The 12,986-nt window shown below is 38.3% G+C and overlaps 1 protein-coding gene across 4 annotated transcripts in view; it reads right to left on the reverse strand.

The window, feature by feature from the left end:
• ARL14EP (ARF like GTPase 14 effector protein) overlaps nucleotides 1-10,920 on the reverse strand; it is a 36,624-nt gene extending 25,704 nt beyond the window's left edge. For 3 of the 4 annotated variants that reach the window (XM_078058278.1, XM_078058277.1, XM_036076795.2), the window contains exon 1: nucleotides 10,796-10,920. The gene's annotated coding sequence lies outside the window, so the exon portion shown is untranslated. The remainder of the gene's footprint in view (nucleotides 1-10,795) is intronic. The other variant, XM_078058279.1, reaches the window with a different exon arrangement.
• Nucleotides 10,921-12,986: the final 2,066 nt, after the last annotated feature.

The raw sequence follows: 12,986 nt of genomic DNA on the forward strand, positions 1-12,986 counted from the left end.
CATCGAAAAAGACTAAGATCTCTTTCTCACAAACACAAATCAACTCCAGATGGATTAAAGAATTAAACAAGAAAAGAAAAACTGTACTAATGTTTATAAGAAAACCTAGAAGGCTCTGCAACATTGGGAAAGAGAAGAATTTCTCAAACAAGAAAGCACATATCAAAGGAAAAGATGGGCACATTGTATGTCAAAATTAAACATATCCTTATAACTCTAAAGGAGGAAAAACAGCCACACTTGAAAGGTATGGTTACGATTATTATCCCAAATATACATAAAGAATTCTGACATCTACAAATCAATTAGAAAATGACAAAGAACCCATTAGAAAACTAAGCAAATAGGGGCACCTGGGTGGCTCAATTGATTAATGGCTGCCTTCCGCTCAGGTCTCATGATCCCAGGGTCCTGGGATCCAGTCTTGCATTGGGCTCCCTCTCAGTGGGGAGTCTGCTTCTCCCTCTCCCTCTGCCCCTCCCCCTGCTCATGCTCTCTCTCAAATAGATAAATAAAATCTAAAAAAAAACAAAAACAAAAAAACAACTAATTAAATATAGATAGGCAATTCACAGAGGAAGAGAACAAAATAGCCAATAAACGCATGCAAAGATGTTCAACCTTTATAGTTATCAAAAAAAAAGGCAAACTAAATACCATTTCTCAAACATTTGCTTAGCAAAATTTTAAAAATCTGATAACCTACGGTTGGTTAAAATGTGGCCAACTCTTACATGCTCCTTATACATTGGTAGGAATGTAAACTGCAACTGCTTTAGGGTGTTTTTGGCAATTTCTCACAAAGTTAAACAAGTCCACATCCCAGGACCTTGCACTTTCAGCTCTAGGTATTTGCCAAAAAAAAATATGTCTGAAAAGAGCACAAGGATTTTTGTGCATTATATATATAAAGGACTTCGAGCATTTACTGTCTTTGACAGTGAAAAGTTGGAAATTATCTAATTTTAAGGATGAGAAACCAAGGGTTACTCAGCAGGCACTCCTATAGGACAGTTAACCACACAAATTATATGAATCACCACGGACAAATCTTAATCTTAAGAGAAAAAGTTGTAAAAGGATACATTTATGTAAAATTTTAAACACACAAACTAGGGGCACCTGGGTGGCTCAGTCGGTTAAGCTTAAGCGTCTGCCTTTGGCTCAGGTCATGATCCCAGGACCCCCCACATCGGGCTCCCTGCTCCGTGGGAAGCCTGCTTCTCCCTCTCCCACTCCCCCTACTTGTGTTCCCTCTCTCTGTCAAATAAATAAACAAAATCTTAAAAAAATAAATAAACGCACAAAATAGTGTACATGGTTTAGAGATGAAAATATGAATCATGCTAAAATATACATGAGTAAGAAATACCAAATTTGTGGCATACATACTTCTAAGGGGGAAGGAAACTTTTTAAAAAGAGATTTATGGGAGATTAAATTGAAGGCATGAACACAAGTGTTTTATTACTGTACTTTCCATTTGAAAATTTTCATAAATATTTTTTCAAAGCAAATACAAAAACTTGGTTGAATTCTTAAGGAAAGAGTCAACAAATAAAAGTCACTAGAAAAAAAAGTGTTGAAAATATATGTGAACCACTGAAATCTGGGTGGTGGCAGAATGTTGAAATATCTAGGATTGTGCAACTTTGCAAGTGTTTTTATAAACTTTCCTCCATATTAAAAAAAAAAAACTGGTTAGAAAGCTTAGATACTTCCCAATGTTTTCTTCAGAGAAAAACCAGAATCATATAAAATCATATAAAAATATACAAGATGACTGGTCTCATGTAACAAAAAATTGTGAATAAATACATATCTGTTTTCAGTTAAAATACTAAATTTAAAAAGTTTAATAGAATACAATCTAAAGTTTAAAATGTCACTGAACATTTTAACTTAAAATGTTTAAAAGCTAATTATGATGGAGCATATTTATATATTTTTATTCTATTTCAACCAACTGTTAAAATTTAACTTCCCAGTAATGGTGCCAAGTGCATCAGCTAAAATGGCTTGTATTATACAAATTAGATTTTTTTTTTTTTTTTAACAGAAATGTGAGTTAAAATAAATGAAGAAATGGAAAAAGGAAGCCAGAGATAGAGTCATAAAACAACAAATTATGCTGTACTGTACTTTAACAGATATGGGACACAAATCTGGCTCTGACTTTTCTTAACAGTCAACACAGGAAAGAAACTTGATCAACAACCTCCTCAGCACATTATAGAAATTGCTAATGCTTATTCTCTCATTGATGCTTGATTCTTTATATTTGTAGGTAACTATTACAAAATTTGTAGCCACTAATCAGTGATTTTCTGAACATAAAATTATTTCTAAGCATTCAAAGACTTGGACTACCCTGACCATATTTAATAGGAGAAGTATTTTGGAACTTAGAAAATTCGTTTTAGAAATTGTCTGTCCATAGAATTAATATTTTTACCCATTAGGGAATTCTTTTCCTTGGCTACTGGGGCATCTGTTCCTTACTTACCTTTTAACTTTCTTTTTTTTTCATTCTCAACTTATTTAAGGCAAGCATTACCTTGATACAAAACCAAGGACATTCCAAAACAGGGAAAAAAAATTCCTCGTGAACATAGGCAAAAATTCATAAAAATAATTTAGTACACAGAATCCAGCAATACATATAAAAAAATCACAACCATTGAAGTGTCATTAAAGAAATATGAAATACTTAGGAATAATTTTAACAAAACATGGAAGATCTGTACACTAAAATCTACAAAATTTGTTGATATTTTAAAAGACCAAAATAAATGGGGAGATACCCGATGTTCATATATCGGAAGACACAAAATTGGTTAAATGTTCTCCTTAAATTTATAGATTCAATGCAATCGTAATCATAAATTAATAAGCTTTACCTAAAAATTACATAGAAATGCAAAGGGACTTCCTATATCCAAAACAATCACAGAAAAGAACAAAGCTAGAAGGCCTTCCATTCCAATCAGAATGGACTTACTCTAATCAGGATGGTATGGAATTAAATATAAACCCAAGAGCTATACCCCCATTTATACGCACAAGTCATTTCTAGTAAAGGTACAAAGCCAATCCTATGGGAAAAGGAAGTTTTTTTGACAAGTGGTTTTGAAGTAGGTGGATATCCATATGAGAAAAATGAATGCTGGCCAGTACCATACACTATAGATGAAAATCAAGATAGTTCATAGTCTTCAACACTAAAGCTAAACTAAAGACTTTTGGAGAAAACACTGGAGACCATATTTATGATGTTGTGTAGGCAAAGATTTCTCAGGACACAGCAATTACCATACAGAAAAAATGATGATAATTAGGTTTCATAAAGACTATTTTTATTCATCATAAGTCAAAATTTCAAATATTAATAGCAAAGCCACATACTGAGAGAAAATATGCAAACAGTATTTATCAGCCAAATCCTTTCATCCAGATTATTAAAAAAAACTACAACTCACCAATAGAAAGACAAACCATTAACACTAGCAAAAGACTTAAGCAGACATTTCAAAAAGCAAGATACAGACAATAAACAATAGACAATACATGATAAACAATTGACAGCCGTTAAAAAGAATGAAATCTTGCCATTTGCAACGACATGGATGGAGCTAGAGTGTATTATGCTAAGTGAAATAAGTCAGAGAAAGACAAATATCATATGATCTCACTCATATGTGGAATTTAAGAAAACAGATGAACATATGGGAAGGGGGAAAAGAAGAAAAAGGGAGAGGGAAACAAGCCAGAAGAGATTCTTAATGGTAGAGAACAAGCTGAGGGTTGATGGAAGGAGGTGGGTGGGGGATGGGCTAGATGGGTGATGGGTATTAAGGAGGGCACTTGTTGTGACGAACACTGGGTGTTGTAAGTGATGAAGCACTGAATTCTACTCCAGAAACTGATACTGCACTCTAAGTTCACTAAAATTTAAATAACAAAATGAAAATAAAAAAACATAAAAAACAAGTATTACAGGGGCACCTGGGTGGCTCAGTCATTAAGGGTTTGCCTTCAGCTCAGGTCACGATCCCAGGGTTCTGGGACTGAGCCCTGCATAGGGCTCCCTGCTCAGCAGGGAACCTGCTTCTCCCTCTCCCACTCCCCCGGCTTGTGTTCCCTCTCTCGCTGTGTCTCTGTCAAATAAATAAATAAATAATCTTTTAAAAAAAAAAATACTCCAGTGAATGTATAGTGGAATATCACTGGAATACTTAGTTCAATCTCTAAAGACCAAGTAAGCAATTGTTCACGTGTTTACTTTCCCTGTATCTTATCTAAATTACTACATAGTTCATGAGAGTTTATTAGCAACACTCTAAGTTGTGCCAGTGTACTTAGGTGATCTCCCTTAGGAGCTTGGAAATATGATTAAACTCCTATTAAATCACTTTTTTCTGATAGTATTTGCTTGGACATCTTCCATAATACCATAAATTCTTTTATTAACCTTAAACCACTATGAACCTGAACTCCTAGTTGGAGAGTATAGTGTTAAATGTGTTTTTAATTTAACTTAGCCATGATCCTATTAGTCCTTGAAAACATCTTCTGGCAAACAGGTGCTTCCAACTATTTTGAGCTCCTGGCACACTTTTGAGTACTGTAATTTTTGGACGAACACTTGAAGGAATTAAACTGCTGCACAATACCATTTGTAAGCAGCCATCCCTCAGGTGTCACTGTTAGGGCAGATTTACTATTAGAGTTGCCAGATAAAATACAGTAGGCTTAGTTAAATATGAATCTTAGATAATGCATATATTTTAACTGTCCCAAATACTGCTAAAAAGTAATCTGTTATTTGTCTGAAATTCAAATTTAACTGGGCATCCTGTATTTTTATTTGCTAAATTTGGCAATCTCATTTACTATGCATTTTTTGCATCTTCCAGTAAGTAGAGATCTTTCTTTGGTACCAGCTTCACATTATGCCCCACTTCTTACTTGTCGCTAAAAGAAAGCTGAACTCCCCATTAATAAATTATAGGACCTGCTCTGTTTAAAATTAAAATGTCCTAACAGAAGATAAACTGCCTGCCAGTTACAGTAGAAAAATAAATTTTACACATTGATTAAAACTCAATGGCACAACGGTACCAAATCATTTAAAACTGTCATAGTAAAAATGTATACACCTGTGTTAATGAAGTTTTATTGCTTAAAGTCTTACATGAGTTTGTTTCCTGATCTACTATTACGCAGTTTGTTCATGCACGGCTAATGCAGGGCTAACAAAAAGTCAGGCTAGCTCAAGGAGCACAAAATTTCAGCCAGTGATCTTAAGTGGTTACTGCCTGCCTTCTAAAAATTACAGCCTCTGGTTGCTCCTCCCCTGTTTTATTACTCAATGTCCTTATTTCCGTCTTCCTTCCCTAAAGTTCTACTGTAGAGCTCTTTGGATCTGTTTCCCAGCAACTGTTTCTTTTGCTAGCTTTGGTCTGTGTTCTGGCAATGTGGCCCACGATTAATATTTTTTTTCTTCAAGTGACAGTCCAGTAGCTTCATGTTGCTCCCTTCACCTACATGATGCAATGTTCTCCATGCAATGATGTAATGATTAATCTAGCACCTTCCTTAATTAACACAGTCAGAAATGCCCTACTATTCCCTGTCCACGAACCAGTACTGGCGTCAGCTGGGAACTTGTTAGAAAAGAGGAATCTCAGTAAGGACCCTAGACCTATTGAATCAGGATCCACATTTTTAAAAAAGATCTCCAGGTGATATGTAAGCATATTAGTTTGAGATCCACTGCTTTAGGTAATTCAATTAAGAGAACATTAACCAAGCATCTTATATATTTATAAAGCATATTAAAAAAAAGGAAAATACACTCAAACATGAACTTGCCTTCCAGGAAGTCTGACATTTAGGGAAGATTATGAGGGGAGGGGAGTCATAAATTTGATAAACAGATGTATACAGCACTATGCATTGTTGAAAGCACAGCTGTCAAGGTTTTCACTTCTGATTATGAGAGTTCTGTGTCTTCCACTGCTAGTTTACAGCTGACAACTGTAGATAATGGTTAGCAATGCAAATACAATTCTTGTCTATATTCTTGTAACTTCTGTCTAGTGGAGGTTCAGTGGACTCCCTGGCCTACTGTAGAAGACCATTTTGCCTCCATGTGCTCATTTATTTTAATATTCCTGATCAATAAATATGTTTTGTTCTTTTGTCATTTGAACTGGTTATAACATCTTACCAGTTCCCTCATTAGTAAGGGAAACAAAAACTGTGTGTTCATAATCTTATATCTGTGTGACAGTCATTTTAATTCCGCCCCCTTTTTTTGTGGAACTTTGTGTATGAGTGTGGAATATTCTTTTAGACATAGGAAGAGATTATTTGCTCTAGCCAATCACTTTAACCAGTATATCTAGTATTCATCGTGGAAGAAAAAAAAAAGTACTGCTTTCAAATGGATAAGAAGAAAACCAGTAACAAATGAAAAACCTTAAATGTGTTCATTTAGACCTGAGTTAGTTCTTTTGCCCCACCTTTGGGAAGATTTTACTATGATACAAATGAGATCCAGGTCTTCAAGTACTTTTAAACTATACCTAGTGAAGGATTTACAAATACTAACAATTTCTGAAGGGTCACTGAGTCTCCTAAGGCCTTCCTGTAGAGGTCTGGATGAATTTTATTTGTAAACTTATTTTCCATTTCAAATAGCAAAAATGCCTTTTGAGAAGTTGAATTTTTCCTGATTCTTTGAGAGTCATGGTTAAAAAAATCCTCCCATTCCTCTCCTAATGGCTTCTACAAGACTCTGAGGATACCCCCTTGTTTACCTATGACTAGGAAAGATAAAGGCTCTCCAAATTCCTATTCTTTGCCTCACTTATAAATTTGTGAATCTTTCTTAAAGATTTACTCATTTATTTCAGAGAGAAAGAAAGGAGAGGGAGATAGGGAGATAGAGCGCTAGCGCACGCAGGTAAACATACACAGGCCAGTGGGGGTAGGAACAGAGGGAGTGGGGAAGCTGACTCCCCGCTGAGCGGGGAGGCCAACGTGGAGCTCCAGCCTCAATCTCACAACCCAGAGATCATGACCTGAGCAGAAACCAAGAGTCTGTAGCTCAACCGACTGAGCCACCAAGGCACCCCTATAAATTTGTGAATCTTAACTGCATGGTCAAAAGTGACCAACTGGAACAAAAATGTCTGTTAGCTATATTTTAAGTTTCTCTCCTTCCCCCAGGTTCCAGAACTTTGGCCCACCCTCAGCCAGAGCCCACAACTCCTCCAGAGAACAGGCTGGCCTCAGGGTAAAACACTCTGGAATATACAATCAAATCAAGGAGTCTGTTCTAGCATCCTTTACTCCTCCCTTGAGATGCTGGTAGATCTTTTGGTCAGAGAATTCTCTCCATTGCAATAGTTCCTTTTCCCTTATTGCCATAACCCTTTCAAATAAAGTCTCTCTTTACTAACCCTGGATTTTTTTATTTGAAAAATCCCTAAAAATTTTTGGCATCTTGGGCTTTCTTTTGCTTTAGGGTTGCCAACATTTTATTCAGTGCCTACATATAGTACATTTTGTGATTCTAAAATTAACGTTTAATATTCTTATAGCACTACTAGAAGAGTCAAAAGACAATGAAATAAGTGTAGATAGATTAGACCCCTTCTTTTCCTTCTATCACCTTAGGCAGTAAACAAAATTATTTGCTCCTTGTATGATTTGAACACTGCAAGCTCAAGAAACAAGTTTTTTTAATTGAGGTATAATTTACATATAACATTAGTTTCAGGTGTACAAGGTAATGATTCGACATTCGTATATATTGTGAAAGATCACCACAATGAGTCTAGTTAACATCCATCACCACATGGTTACAATTTTTTCTTGTGATGAGAACTTTTAAGATTTACTTCCTTAGCAACTTTCAAATATGCAACAGTGTTATTAACTATTGTCACCATGCTGTACATTACATCCGCATTACTTATTTTATAACTGGAAGGTTGTACCTTTTGACCCCTTTCTGCCATTTTGTCCATCCCCCCACCTCTGGCAACCACCAATCTGTTCTCTGTATCTATGAATTTTTTAATTATTTAAAATTTATACATGTAGGGGCACCTGGGTAGCTCAGTGGGTTAAGCGTCTGCCTTGGGCTCAGGTCATGATCTCAGGGTCCTGGGATTGAGCCCAGCGTCAGGCTCCCTGCTCAGAGAGGAGTCTGCTTCTCCCTCTCCCTCTGCCCCTCCCCTCGCTTGTGCACTCTTTCTCACTCTCTCATATAAATAAATAAAAATCTTAAAAAAATTTATACATTTAGATTCTATGGAATAAGCTTTTAAGCATTATCACTTGCTATCCATTATCAAACTCTAAGGTAGGCAGGCTAGATGTAGCTGAGCAAGCTTTCCTAGTAACACAAGGTCTAGGACATTACCGCAGGGCTCCTACAGGAATTAAAGCAGGACATCACAGCCATCACTGCCACTAACAAAATAGCAGAGAAGGTAGGGATTACACAAAGAGAATTTTTTTTTCTTTCTAAAATTTAGAGGGAAATTTCCCGAAATATTTTCCAATATGTTGGTTTCCCTTAATACAGCTTTTCCAGTCTACTAATCAGTGGGAAAAAGTAGCATTAGGAGGAAATTTAGCCAAACAAGAAATTTACTGAATTTTTAGGTTAAGAGTCTTTCCCTTTCATGACAAATGCCTTTTTTCTTTTGGGGGGGAGGGGGGGGTCTTAGAAATTTACAAGGCATTTTCCCAGATTATCTCTTATTTAATGAAAAAAAATCATCTGCACTTTATAAATCAGCAGTTTTGGTCATAGGCATACAAGTCATGCCTCTTGCAACTGTCAACTTTTTGTACCCATTATCTTCAAATACTAACTACTCACACTACAAGTGAATGGACAGTAACAGGAGGATTAAAGAGCCAAATGAGATAGTCTTTAATCCTTAAGTCAGGCCCAACAGGAAAAGTAAAGAACTTAAAACCAAAACAGTCAATAGTACCATTTAAAATATTTGGTTAAAGTGCCTGTAGTTAGTAAGTGCCAGGTACAGTACTAAGAACAAACATCATCTCATTAACCTTGACAACAGTGAAGTATTATCACCCCATTTACAGATGATGAAACTGAAACTTAGAGCTCTAGTTACCAAGCCTAGCACAGAGCCTGTTACAACATTCAAGTTCTTGCTTAATGGAGAAAAAAAAAAACCACAAAAACTAATTTTACTTCATATGAAGAATCCCTCTTAATTAGGCCCTAATGATTTACTCTAGGTTTACCTAATGTACTCCCCTCAGATTCTTTAATGCTTTGTCTAGCATACTTTTAGATCATTTGGGGAACAATTTAGCAAACCCTTCAGGCTTCCAAATTTGCAATTTATCTCCAGTCCTCTAGTCCTTAAAGGCCAAAGAGAACTGAAGTGGGATTTCAACAACTGGAGAGACTGTTTCCAGACCAAGAAGAATGAGCAAAGTTCTCTTTATTCTACCTGATTCTGGATGTGGCCCAAACTGTCAAACAATACTTAACACTATAGTTGTTAAGTGATTGTGAAACTGAACTCTATATCATTCTGTTGAAAATACTTTCATCTCTTCCTAAAAAACAGAGTCTGGACTCTCTAACATGGCATTACTTGTTCAAATGCCACATACTCCAGGCCAAACTACACACCCTGCAAAGGCCTTTTACACTTTAAGCCTTTATATTGTCCTCCTGCTTGGAAAGCCCATGCCCTTTCTGTGCCAGGCAATGCTATTTTTCAGTGTCTTCACCTATCTGGTGTGCCTTACCCAGATACTATTATTATAGGTCCTTCTTCCTCTGGGTCTGCAGAACAATTTAACAGTGCATTAAAATTTTTTCTCTATTCTCAGCTGTGGGAAAGCAGGAGCTATATGGTTTTATTTTCTGCATCACCTAAGGCAAAAGAGGAACTTCAGGGACTTCCCTTTTCATAGTACCATCACAGGTTTTTTTTGTTCTTGTTAGTTTTTCAGTAATATATTAAGCTCTGTGAGGACAAGAAACCACCTAGTTCCTGTTTTACAGTTGTGGCTTCTCTAGCTTCAATACTAGCACTTTGTGAACAACGTGTTTTGAATATACGTTCGGAAACTGCCACAATCTCACACCAAGGAGGATGAATCTCTCCAAATCAAGGTGACTAGGTCCACAGGATGCTGCAATTATTCCCACCCCAACAGCATGGTGGTCACAAGCATAACGCCCCTAGCTGACAGCCACATAGTAACGTTTCAAGCTACCAGCTACGTCCAAGGATCATTTACTATGTTCATCCTACTGGGATGGAAAAAATGAATACTGATCGGCCTCCGGCCTCAACCAAACAGCTAGGGCTGGGAGGATGCTCATTAAAAAATAAAAAAACGAAACTGGAGGGATATAGGCTACGGACTAGGTTCAAGGCCATCATCACCCTCTTGTAAACAGTACAAGCCTAAATCATAGCTGTGAGGGCTGCAGGTCTCCCGAAAAGAGGCGACAACCCAAGGAGAACACAGATGCGACAGAAACTACGCTGGGTCCTGAGACAGGGGGCCCGCAGATGAACTGGGGGAGGCCGGGGACTGCGGGGTGGCAGGCTGCTGGAGGCCCCAGCCAGCAACTGGAAGTCCCTCTCACGTGTCTGGGCCTCCTCTCCCACCTCTCCTTAGAGACCTCCGTGAACCGGTCCTGGCTCCCCCTCTCACCCAAAGGCCTGTCTCCACACTCGCGCCCTTCCCAGAGCCTCCCCCCGGTCCCTCCCACCTTAGCTCGCGCTCTCCTCTGCGGAGTTTGGGCTGCACCCGCATCCACGTACGGCAGACTTGACTGCCAGCGTTTCCTCTCCTCCCCGGGCTACCACTGAGAGGACGGCGGATGACGGCTAGAGAGGCTCAGCGTTACCATAAAGAGACGTCCAGGAGAAGCCTAGAGCGATCTAAACCTGGCCGGCCTCCCGGGCCGAAAGGGGGGGGCGGCGTTAATTGGCGGACGATGCAACGTGAGGCAATGGTTGTTTCAGAAGCTAGCTCAATTTTGCTGTCTGTTCTCTGAGGTTAGGGAATTGGGAGCTCCCTGGGACCATTTCTTACAAGATACAGGTTCAGCTGACTTAGATTGTGTTCGCAAATCTCTGCGCCTGTGCGTGAGGCTAAATTTTTGCACCCCACTCCTCTAATCCCTGGAGAAGTGAATGAGTTACAAAAAGCTCTGGAACAGACTGTTTATTTATGGTCTCACGTTTTATGTGATTTCTTTTGTTCAAGCGAAATATATTCCAAAATGCATCTCTTTTATTTTAAACTATAAAAATAGCTATGTTTATTACTTCAAGTAAAATGTAGGCTCCAGGAAGATGCTTGTAAATTTTCTGAGGGAAGAAACAGTGTATTTCTTGTACCCTTATTTTCTTTTTTTTTTTTTAAAGATTTTATTTATTTATTTGACAGAGAGAGACACAGCGAGAGCAGGAACACAAGCAGGGGGAGTGGGAGAGGGAGAAGCAGGCTTCCTGCCGAGCAGGGAGCCCGATGCGGGACTCGATCCCAGGACCCTGGGATCATGACCTGAGCTGAAGGCAGACGCTTAACGACTGAGCCACCCAGGCGCCCCTCTTGTACCCTTATTTTCTGCCACAGTTTAGGAGCTCAGTTTTTAAAGTGGATTTCATTCATCTAGAGTCTTTGAGAGCTTGTGATCTCTTAGACTGAAGGGTCTCAGCCTTCAACGATTTTCAGGTGTGTGTGGGGGACACCTAAACTATGGTTTTTTTGACCAGCCAAGTGAAAAATGTGAGATGGGGAAATAAGGCATACCAACACCCCAGCTTGATAGTAATATGAAACACACCACTGTAGGTTGTTTTAATGCAGTGAGCCTATCTATAGTCCTTCTTGCCACTTCCATTCTGCTCTGCAACCAGGCAGGCTTTTGCTGCTCACTAAAATCAAGTCAGTCTTAGAACTAGGGAATGGGAGAAAGGCAAAAACAAGGGACAATCCCCTCAGCTGTGTCTGCAGGAGGTCACATTCAGTCGTTCTTTTGTTACTTTGTGGTTGGTACTTTGCTAAGAAATAATAAAACAAAAAGAATAAAATTTACCCCTGCTTTGAAAGAATTCACAGACTAGTGAGAGACAGAGGAGTAAACAGTGTGGTGTGATAAATGCCATAATAGAAACACAAGGATATGAGCAGGATAAAATGAGAGGCATGAAGGCAGGGGCATTCAGGGGGGAGATTAATGCTTGAATTGAGCTGTCATATGGAAAAATAACTGGATACACTGGTGGCCTCCAAGTATACTACTAGTTAAGCTATCCGAGAGGTAATGAAACAGAAGGCTCACAGACCAAATTAAGATGCTTGAATAACCTGGTTTATTGAGTCAATTTAAATACCCAGTGAGAAGCAAGGGAAATAATTGGAGTAAGGTGATACTCTTAGGATAGGGTGCAAGCAAGTGGAAGGACAACATCACCTAAATCATGAGTTATGTAATATTCATATGTTCTGTCTGCCACATCAGCGTTTTCCACTGATGATATGCTTATAAGGACTAGAGTTGAGCTTATAGCAAGGAGACCCACAGGTGGAAAGTGCTTTGGGCCAGTGGCACACCCTGCTCTGTTGGCTATGCAGGGAAACATGCCCCGCCACAACCAGAGCCTACTAGTTAGTTTGATGAACAGACCACTGATTTTATTTGCATTTCTTGGATGGAGCACATACATATGAGACTATATTAGGGGTCATGGGTAGCTAATTTAGGGCTGACAAAACTTTCAGCCCAGAGATGGCAGTTATTCATACCTTATTTCTTCTATCCCTTTTTGACTATAAATGACCCTCTTCCATCATATTTTTTATTTAACTTTGGCATGCCTTATAGTTTACTAACTTACTATGTATATTTAACACAATTCTGCCTATGTTTCACAAAGTACATAGTTACTCAT

Source organism: Halichoerus grypus, chromosome 11 (assembly GCF_964656455.1).
Source record: "Halichoerus grypus chromosome 11, mHalGry1.hap1.1, whole genome shotgun sequence".
NCBI classification, from domain to species: Eukaryota; Metazoa; Chordata; class Mammalia; order Carnivora; family Phocidae; genus Halichoerus; species Halichoerus grypus.